The sequence below is a fragment of the Mesitornis unicolor genome, unplaced genomic scaffold (assembly GCF_000695765.1).
Source record: "Mesitornis unicolor isolate BGI_N332 unplaced genomic scaffold, ASM69576v1 scaffold3987, whole genome shotgun sequence".
NCBI lineage: Eukaryota > Metazoa > Chordata > Aves > Mesitornithiformes > Mesitornithidae > Mesitornis > Mesitornis unicolor.
In genome coordinates, this window is record NW_010196955.1 from 4,235 (window position 1) to 15,927 (window position 11,693).

Genomic DNA, 11,693 nt, shown 5'->3' on the forward strand with positions numbered 1-11,693 from the left:
GCAGCACAGGCAGAGATCACTCTGTACCAATGACTGGATCTCTCTTCATAATGGTGTAGTAGTTTCCAAAAAGCTGGGACTAACTGTAATGAGCACACATTTTCACATATAACTCATTCTATATATACAGAAATTCAGTATGAATACTGGGAAGGAAATAGGCTGAGAAGCAGAATACTTCAGGCCTGTCTTTCTGTTTATCATGCTGATGGTTTTTCACAGTATTTGCACACCCTGGGAATCTGTATCATATTAAATGTATTTCCAAGAACGCCTTATTTCAGAAGATATGAAATACATGTTATCAGAATAACTTTACAAGTTACTGTTTTCAGCATGTTAATTGCTCTGTTTGTACATGGAAGAGTTACAACAGATCAGTCATGAGCTGCAGTGTGCTCAACTGAAGGTTATGTTGATAAAAAGGTGTTGGAATCCAAATAGTTTTTACAAGTATACCAACATTCGTTACATCCAAGTAGGGGGTGAGATTTTGTCCTCCTAGATTATGCTTTCATTAGATGCAAAGAACACCAGATTAAGAGAAAGAAGTGGGGGGGTAAAAAAGCACTCAATAAAGATGTTAATAGATAGTGAAACCCTATTTGAAAAGCATTCCAACATAGGCAGTCCCCAATTTATTCTGCTACGGAAGTACACAGGTATTTAATAAACACCAGGTGAATTCGCAGAACTATGACTTTTAAAAGGGACCATTTTTGATCCAGTAAACTGAATCCACCTTTATAATGAAACAGTATGTATCTTTCCTAGAAATGTGAAATGGATCCACTAGGAAGGAGGAATAACCGATGAACATTTAATGACTACATGACCAGGATGCCAGCCTTAGTATTTCACTTCTGCACACACTTTTTCCTACCCTACACTGCAAAACCACCACAACAAAACAAACAGCAAGGCAAACAAAATCCAAGCTCTGCAGATTCCCTGACAACCACCCCATGTTCACAGGCTGGGCAATGAACCTCGCCCAGGAGAAGTCACTGTAAAGTCATTGTCCCCTACGGCTGTACTTGGGTATGGTTTTAGCATGAACGAGTACACAGCACTAAAGCTGTATATACACCAAACCTGCTTGGATAGCCTGATTGCTAAAGCACTGCAGTTATCCCTGTGCCAGACATCAATGGATGCAGATTTTGCAGGAGCTGCAGGGAGGTCAGCACTATAGCTTCCTACCTGTGGTTATTCCTGTACCCTCAAGATCCATCTTGTCCACCTTATCAGGGCTTGCTTCCATTAGGACTCAATCATGACATAAGCACTGCACAACAGCTATGCTTTGGTAGAATACATGCATTTTTCAGAGTGAAAAAAAATGTAAGGGAAGAGTGCCAACTTCTGAATTTCTACACTATAGTTTTCCCTTATGCTAGGTTTCTTTGAGGGTCTAACTACATGGGAAACAATTTTATATTTCTTTTTGGGGTGTGGAGAAAAGATAAGAAGAGAAGGTAATGGAACAATCATACGTAAATACCTTTCATCTGCACAATGCAATTCCTATTGCAAATTTTATGATTTGCTCTACAGCGCAGATTTTATATGTGCGCCTCTCTAATTCACAGAATCACAGAATCACAGAACGTTAGGGATTGGAAGGGACCTGAAAAGATCATCTAGTCCAATCCCCCTGCCGGAGCAGGAACACCTAGATGAGGTTGCACAGGAAGGCGTCCAGGCGGGTTTTGAATGTCTCCAGAGAAGGAGACTCCACAACCTCTCTGGGCAGCCTGGTCCAGTGCTCTGTCACCCTCACTGAGAAGAAGTTTCTTCTCAAATTTAAGTGGAACCTCCTGTGTTCCAGCCTGTGTCCGTGACCCCTTGTCCTATCATTGTTTGTCACCGAGAAGAGCCTGGCTCCATCCTCGTGACACTCACCCTTTAAATATTTATAAACATGAATGAGGTCTCCCCTCAGTCTCCTCTTCTGCAAACTAAAGAGACCCAGCTCCCTCAGCCTTTCCTCATAAGGGAGATGCTCCACTCCCTTAATCATCTTTGTAGCCCTACGCTGGACTCTCTCCAGCAGTTCCCGTTATATTGGCAAGCCTCCATTGATACCCTCAACTGCTCTAAGGTCATGGTCATCAATGCCACCTCCCCTCTCACATCTTGGCACACCCCCAAGATTAGTTCATGTTCAGTTTTGTTCTCCTGAAATTGCATTTTAACCATTGTTGTTACAACAGAGTTAGAGTAGTCAGGGCTGGCGCATCTGCCACAGGCTAAACCACCTGCTGGTGAGTCCTCAAACACATGTGTAGACGCCTTTTGAACTGCTGATCCTTTAGCCCAAAGGATGGGCTATACCCAGAAAAAGGAGCTCATTTGCAAAGAAGAGAAAAAAGTGATGCAGGAGAATCGGTAAGTCTAGGGCTTATGTTCCTGGGCTTCCAGGAGACATTCTATAAATCACTGAAAAATTACCCAAATACAGATAGCTTAGCAGTGCACTGAGATACCTGACCAGATTTATTCTGCAAAAGATCAATAGATTTACTTTGTTTTCCATTCTGTAAGCAATCACATAGACAAGGAATAAATTAAGGACAATCTGATGCTGGTGAACAGGTGAATGACGTAATGAAGTATTTCAAGATTCATACCTCTGCCATGTATTCTGAATAAATACTGACTGACTTACCAATGTCTTATTCTGCCCACAGTCACTTATCCCACTTAATTACAGAAAAGTAATTATGAAAATCTTTCTGAATATGTTATGAAATTATAAATATATAGCAATTTCTTGTGATTCTGAGACCCTCCTCTATCGAGGAGGCATGGACATGTGCATTGTGACACTGGATGCAAAGAAACATCACAGCATGAAAGGTAACAGAGCAAGCACATACAGTGAGAGCATCATTCCAAGGTTCAGCTATGCGCTACAACAGTTTGCACCATAGGACAGGAATGCTACAGAGCTTTTGGCAAGACTGCCTTCTTCAAAACATTTTGGGAAACTCACATTCTTTGATGATGATCTCTAGCTTATTAAGAATAAAGCTTTTAGTTTGACATGGACGATTCATGACAGGCTTTCATACAGAGAAATGGTATGGCAGGTCTCACATTATACAAATAGAGCAAGCTACACAGTGCTGGTTTAATTCTACTACTGAATTGCTAGAGTTCATATTTTGAAGTCTAATGACTGTTTTTAAGCCTTTGCAAAGAGATTAAAATAAAAATGTATGTGATTTATTACAAAGCAGCTGAAGCTGCTGCCTTTTTTTTTAAACTAATGCACATCACTCATAAAATGGCAGACAAAAAAGGCATTGCACAATTATGCATGAGTGCCTACTATGTCTGCATCTCAGTATATCTCCTTTCCACCTTTCCTCTAGACACTGGAACTGCTTTTTTGGAACACAGTTTTATTAAAAGGGCAGTCTGTAGTGACATGGGTTCCATTCTTGGTTCTGCTACTGATCTGTTCTGAGCTTGAGTAATTTTCTCATCATTATCCATCTAATTTTCTTCCTATTTTTGTTCTCCTCTACAAGGATTGTGATCTCTCTGTCATTATATATGATCTCTTGATTGACTCTCACTTATAAGGCTTTTTGCACAGTGGGAACCTTGTCTTGCTGGGAACTCAAGATGTTATTGCGGACCTGAGGGCACAAATTCAATTTTTCCTTCTTCTTGTTCTTGTCAAATATAAACACAATCCTGCAGAGAGTCATGGGCAGTCATGATCTTAGACTCCTTCTTTTCCATACTGCGTAATTAAGCAAAGGGAATCATTGTTCTGTAGGTCCTTTGAAAACATGGATATGGAGTGCAAATCAAGGACAAGATTTCCACTTAAGATTTTTCAGAAATATGTAGACTGACTCTTCCTCTCATACCACATAATTTAAGCATATGACTCCTGGAGCATGCTGTTGAGAGGACCAGTACAAGGTCTGTGTCTCCACAGTAACAAACTCCCTTGTCCCACAGCAGCATAACAACAGGAAAGCCACAGTAAATGAAGTGCTAGGATTCCTGACCATTTCAAGATGCCTGCCGTGTCCTGCAACTGAAGATAAGTTCCTCCACATCAGCTGCTTCAGTCCACACATCTGAATATTAGTGCATATGTCAAAGGAATTAAGTTCTGCACCAGTATGCTGAGCTACATACACATTGTTTTGCTGCTCATTTTGGATAAATATCCTAGTGAGACACTGTTGCTCACTTTGCACTCACATTATATACTTTATATTATGGTATACTGCTAATACAAAAGGTTCTGCATGAGAAATAAACTCAAAGCCAAAGCTCTTCTTATACTCCATGTTCACTGGACTCCAGCTGTGAATGGGACTACTCATGGACTGCCAGCCTTCAATAAGTCTTTGCTTTTTTTCCCCTAAGTTGCTCTCCACAGTGTGATAAAGAGCCAGATGTTACTGCTTCTTAAATCACCTGGTGTTTTGCCACTGACTTTTAATGACAACAGAAACAAGACCAACCCAGGAATGTTATGTATTATCTACATTAATATAAAAATAAAATATTTCTGTTTGAACACTTAAGAATGTACTGTAAGTAACCGCCATAATGATTTCACTTAATGGCTTAGATTACTTTCTGAAAATAGTACTGGAGATTGAAGCAGTCAAAAACTGAAACAGAATTTGTCTTATTCTAAGGAAGCCCAAAAGGAAAGCAGGAACACTCTGGCTGCTTATCACTCCATCCCAATGGGCACCACTTAACAACGTACATTTAACCATGGTTAAATGAACCTAATTATTCACTACAAAAATATTTTAGTGCTATTAGACCAGGACCCAACAAAACCAAACAAATCCTGCTGGATCCCCAAAACAGAATCAAAAGCAGCATAATAAAAGTTGTTTAACTTATAAATATTTGGGAACCTGCAGTGCTGGGATGTAGCTATCAAACTCCTGTAATTCTAGTGTTGTGTTAATCATAGCTAAAAATAGCTACTGCAGGCACTGATGCTGAAGAAAAGAATAAAAAACAACAAAAAAACCCCCCAAAATTAAGACTAACCAAATGAGCAAATTCTGGGAAAACAGAACCTTCTTTATCCAAACAAACAACACTGAAATTCCTGAGAAATACCAGCTCACTTACTCTTGATTTCCCCAAGTTGTGATACAAGCTGCACATCAGCTCCTCAAAAGCTAGATACTTACACTCTGAGCAAATTTAGTGGGTGCATAAAGTGACAAGCTAGTTGAAGTGCTTTGGAAACCAAGGTCCTCTATTTTGTTGAAGGAAGAGGCAGAGGTGTTACAGACTTCTCTGCCCTGCACAGCCACATTGGTATGTGCTACGTTGCAGGCAGTTATGGTAGCGTTGTCCACAACAGTCTACTGCAAGCTAAACTCAGATGATGAACTTCATCACCTGTCCACAGCCAATGCTTCTCAGTCACCAGTGACCTGGCTAATGCTTGAACCAGTAGCAGAAAAGTGCAACTTTTAGGATTAAAATTAAAATTAAATATTCTAATTCAGGATACCCTGCAGCAGGGGCAGTGAGCAAAAAGTGTTGGACTTCAACCTTTATGGCTGTTTGTCGTAAAAAGGCTAAGTCCTGAAAGTCCACATCCATTTTTCTTTAGTTTTTCTAAAGGATATATGTTAACAATTCTGACAAATATAGATTCTACCCTCTTTCTAAACCTTTTTTTTTGTACACCAGTATTAGTTGCTCTCAGAAGAAAGCTCACTGTTTTCCTGTGCCTGAAATGCCCGCAGCAAGTGGGGAATACGTAATGTGCAATGTTTAAAAATGGTTTTAAATGAGGGTTTGAGGTCTCAAGATCACTCCCCAGTGTTTCGTCTCAGCAGTACCACTTCATGCAAAAGCATGCAGTATAGCCCCTTGCGTGCCCATCTGCTAAATGCTCATTGCCATGCACTGATGACTGAATGGAAATATATTATGAAACTGAAGGGACACCTCAAGGTTATTAGGCCTAAAAATGGACCTACCTTGACATTTTCCCCATATTGAAGGCCTTACCTTAAAGAGGGACATTCACACTGAAGCAAACTTGAAAAGAGAGAACATTCATACAAAAAGAAATTTACTTGGCCTGTAATTTCCTATGTTCCTTTTGGTGTCACTGAATGATACTGCATTTTACAGGGCTTCTTCCCCAAAGTGTAAAGGCAAAGTCATAATTCTGCATGTATGATGATACAAAAAAAAAAATAGAGGCGTGCCAAAAACACCCACCAAAACAGTATCATGACTTCCCAACATCAGGTTAAAAATCCCCTGTTAAAAAGTAAAAAAAATCTTTGCCTGTTAGCAGTCATGTATGAAAACAAATCTGAGATTATGAAACTTGTGTTTCAGGCTAACATATTTTAAAAGTTTTCTCCAGAAATATGGTCCCTCTTTAAGGATTCCAGCCATATTTCACAGTAAGCAGACGGCTGCTGCAGCAATTTAAATGCACACCTCTCTAATTGAATACATTTTTGGGAGCCGTTCAGTGAGGCACCTACCCATGAGGCAGGTGCGGCCTCTGCCTGTTCGCCTGTGCAAACAGGCCAGCTGCACACTCCCTGGGTACTGATTTGGATTTGCTATTTATTATCCAGTTTCCAAAGACTGTGGGCATCTGGCTTGTCATAACTCATCGTCAAAGGGCTGCCAAAATTTTGCCAGTTTTTCATTCATTTAGGCGAAGAAGAAAAGAAAATTCCCAGTGCTCCGTAACTCCAGTTGCAACCCACAATCATTGGCTAGCACTAGAATTTGGTATTTGGGAATGATTTTATTTCAAACCTTTGCTGCAGCTCGAAATTGAAAGAGGGCACATTGCTGGCATCCTTAAGTCAAGACTTAACAAGGGAGTTTAGGTTCACGAGGAAACTGCATACAATGTGGGTCAGACAGCGATAACTAAGGGTGGAGGGACTTCCATAATGGTTTATCATTATCGTAGAGTTACCAGAGCTGAGAGAGAGGTACAAATTACTGTAGGAAATGTGAGCCTGAGGATCAAGATGAAATCTGCTAACACTGAGGTCTGGTAGAGCATAGAACACTCTTCCAAGGGAAGTGCTACATGTCCAGTCAATTTAAAAGCCAGGCTGATCTTTAGCATTTGGTTTTTAACACTTCTCAGTCGTATTTCTTCACTGTCACAAAACTTTGCATTAAGCATCCTGAGATTACCACAGAGTGGAACTGAGGCATGAAAAAGTTAGGTGAGGAACCCTGGACCTCACCATGAACTTCTAGAAGATCTGGTAAAAGAACTTATATACCTTGCAATTCCCAGGTCTCTGGTTTGAGCTGCTAGACCAACTCTCTACCCCTGAGAAGTCAGAACTGAAGAAGGAACATACAAATATTCAGAAAATGTTCTCAGTGACATAACAGTAGGAATGGAAGAGGCTGCAAAATGAAAGGAGTCACATCAGACAAACTAAATGGGCAAGTGACAGCTGCTGGTGCTCCATATTCTAAGATATAATTCTGCAATAAACTATCTTGTTCATTTTGTTGCTAATGGTCTTGAAGAAAGCGAGCTTTTAAAATGGAAAACCAAGAAGTTATGAATGCATAGAGAAAATTAAAGTAATGTATTGTTCTGTGAAAGTTGCACAAATCATTGTAATGTGATTATTTTAACTTCATCTTCATAAAGCCACATTATGAATGGATTGCCACAGGCACTGATAAAGCCATTAGCAATGAAACTTTGGCTTAATTGCTAAAAAGAAATACATATGGCAAACATCTGCTGTACCAGGCTTTGTATTACCCTGTGGCTCAGAGTTCTTCAGCTTTTTCATGTTGAGGATGATTTAGTCAAAGTCTCAAAGTTTCCCAACCCTGACATTTACAATAGGGTGGATGGAAATGACAAGCCTGTCTGTTTGCATGCACGTTTCAAGGGTTGAGAGAGAAAACTTGGCTTGAAAGGACAGAAGTGTGCCCACAGTGAGACTGTCCTTGCTGCACGGGGCATAACAGTTCCCTCTGGTCACACAGTTCCTCGCAGCACCCTGAGCCACTGTGACCAACAGTGCAAGAAATATAAAAGTGATGTTATTGTCCTGGTGTAATTCTACCAAAAAACAAGAAGAAATGGATGTTCACATGAGGCTACTACTGACTTCAGCCAAATGAGCAACAAATTTTGGGCAGTGATGTTCCTCCATCCCTGGCAAGTGGGCCTGGGATATTGCATATCCTTACGCTACTTATGCACGCCTCTCTGAGCTTCACTGGCTGGTATAATTTCAGTCTGGAAAGCCTGCAGCTGGCCAGCTGTGCTCTCAGAAATGACACAAAGGATTTCTTGCAGGGACTCTATAAGATATAGGGAAGATTGAGAAAAAAGCAAAATATGACAAAATATACCTTTGCTTCACAGTTTCAAATATAAGCTTTGCCAGTAAATAACAACTTGGGACAATATAGATTTCACCAATATGCATTCAAGGTAAAATGGCAATCTGTTTCAATCACTGTTTTTAATGCATATCTTATTATTTGGTATGGGATTGACAGAATCATCCCATCATGTCACTAAGCAAGATCTACCACACCACCATATCAATGAGTTTGGTAAGAAATTAACTTACTGCACTCTGGTTTTCATTTATATTATGGCAAATGCACTCTGAAAGTGGAAATAACCAATACAATCAAGCCAGGAGCATAACCACGGAAACAAAGAAAGATGGAGAGCAGAAAATCATTGAATACTTTATCAAGGCCTTTGTTGCTCTTGGGCAATAAATTATGTTGCAAACCATAGTCTGGTGTTAGGGCTACTGATTAGGGAAATTTCATTCTCCAGTTGAAACTGAATTCCAGGAAGAATACATGAGACAAAATATCTCAACACAGGCATAAAATGTCTCAAAGACATTTCTGTCTCACAACAGTTGTTCTCGAGAAAAGGTATCTGTCTGCACTAAAACCATACTTATTTGGTGTATATGCAATTACATATTCATGTCTGCATTAAGCAGCAGGGAAGAATAATATTTTCCAGAACATTTGAAGACAGTCTGTGAAACTAAGAACTAGGTTTTAAGAACAGAAGAAAGTCTCTTCAAGAGACACTGTCAAGGTCACTGGAGCTTATGTGTAACAAATCATCTTCATAGCTGTTCAAAAGTTTGCTTAATTTCTAATGTACATGTCCTAGAGCTATTACTTTTTCTGTAGTAGCTTAACATTTATAATAACTCTGTGTGGGAGAAACCCTCAGTATAGTAGACCACAGTGTGTGTGTGTTTATATATGTATAAAAATTAATTTTGCCACTGAAAAGCCTCATGATTCTGGATTTATGAAAGGAAGGGCTGGTAGATAATGTGCATCAAAGGACTGGGCCCCAGTGCTTTTTCACCCCTTTGTATTCTCTATTCCAAGTCATTAAGCTGGAGGAGCAGCCAAAGATCCTTCACAGCAGGTTTTAAGGCCACCAAATCTGCTTCAGTTGTCTCCACTTTGCACAGCCTGGTGTGACACTCCTGTCACTGCTTAGCAACCTAAACCTCAGCCATCTGTATGCAAGCTTTCAGAAGACATAGTCAGTTTTTCAAGGACCTTTTGGACTTTGGCAATGTTCATTCCAAGGCTGAAAAAAGTTAGGAAAGACATTTCAGATTCCAAAACATCATTAGAATAATCAAATAATGCACAAACTAGAAGGACATTAATGGCATATTTCTGGTATAATAAGGAATATGCTTGCATACATTCACAGCATGAATGAGACTTAAAAAAAAGAAAACCCAAACCCTCAAAAGTCTGGCTAATAAATTGCCGTGCAGTGTTTCTTCCACATCCAGTTGAAAAATTCAGACTTAAGGCTGGCAGAGCTGAAGAGACATATCTGAACTACACAGAAGCAGAGGCTTTACAGTATCACGTAATATAGCTCCTCAGAAAATCTATTATGGCAGAGAAGGGATAAAAGGTAACAGACAAGGAAGACAGCTGTGCTAACCAAGGAACTCGCGTGGTCTGGGGATCAGCAGAGCAGTGAGGCAGAACTGAAGCAAGGTTTGTTTCCATCCTAGCACTTCTATGACCTCCCTTGGCAGATTATTCCATTGTCTGATGTGACCTCAGTGTTTGACCATTTTCTCTAATGACTTGTTTTATATTGCCCAGAGCATATTTGAATAGGCCCTATGTTTTGCGTTTTTTGAAAGTGTATATGATATAGTAATTACAAAATTTCCCCCCTTAGTCATCTTAACAGTTGGTCAGAAAATAGATGGATACCTGTGTAAATATATGCATTCTTGCATGAGCCAAATTTTGTATGTGCATGCAAAACTCAATTTGAATGCACAAAAGGCTAAATATGCATTGTATGCTTCTTTCCTTACACATATGTACACTCACAGATCACATGCAAGAATGTCTATTTTCTGACTAATAATCTGGCCTCTCTTCTCATATGTATTTTCACAGATCTAGGCTCTCCTGAACATAAGATTAAAAATGTATTTTTTAAATCCCCTTTCAACATTACAAGTCACTTTTAAACAATCAACAGCCCTTTATCAATACTGAAAGATGTTAAAAACCAGAAAATATCATGAACACAGGCATTAGTTATGTTTTTCCATAGTTATTCTATAGCTATGGAACAGTTAGGCTTATATGAATCAATGAATCTCAATGCCATACCCACAACTGAATTTAGAGAGGAATTCTCTATTTAAAGTAGACTTCATTTCATTAGTGTTCACCTTCTTCCCTCTTTCCTGTATTTTTCCAGTGAGTGCAATCTCTTCTAGCTTGGCAAGTATCCAATATCACCTTTTCAGCATTTGAAATTTACTGCTCTAGATTCCTTTACCACTTCTGAAGTTGCATAATTGATAATGATATTTTGTGTGATCTTCCTCCCCTGCCTATATACATATGAGACATTACTTTCCAACCAATAACTCATTCTATTTTAAGAGGACAAGTAAAAATTTCAGTGTGATCATGCTCAAAGATTTTTACACAACAATAAAATCCAAACAATTGCAAGATATATACAGCTGGTACAAAACAGCTGATGGATCATAAACATAAGTATAGAAAAGTTATCAGCTAAAGTTGATAGGACCAGGTCACTGGGGAAAATATATTAGGGAGTGCAGACTGAGAACATGAAAATAATAGGGATGCCTGTAACAAAGACTACATATTACCTGAATTCACCACCATAAAAAAAAGAGTTCCAAAAAAACCAAGCATACCAGACTGCAGGAATCAAATTTGGTAGAATAAAATTGGCATATACAATATGGAAAGAAGTAGTATGAAAATCTGACATTACAGAAGCAGCCTGAAGAAAAATGAGAAAAGGTATAAATAAAAATGTATAAAACCACCTTAACAATTATTAAAGAGCAAGCATTTGTCTTGAAAATTATACAAAGGACTACCCTGAAATAATCTGAAATCACTGGTAAAACTGAAATATCCAACTCAAATACCATTACAGGAAGCAGAAAAGGAGGAAAGGAACAAAACAACAGGAATGAATAAAATAAGAATGGCTTTACAATGTAACAGCAGTGAAATAATTACCAGAAAGAGAAAGAAACTGCACTGAGAAGGTAGAAGGTATTTATATCAACAATGAATAAAAATATCTGACATACTAAATCCCTCCTGACTTTTAAGAAGGACCACTACAGCAG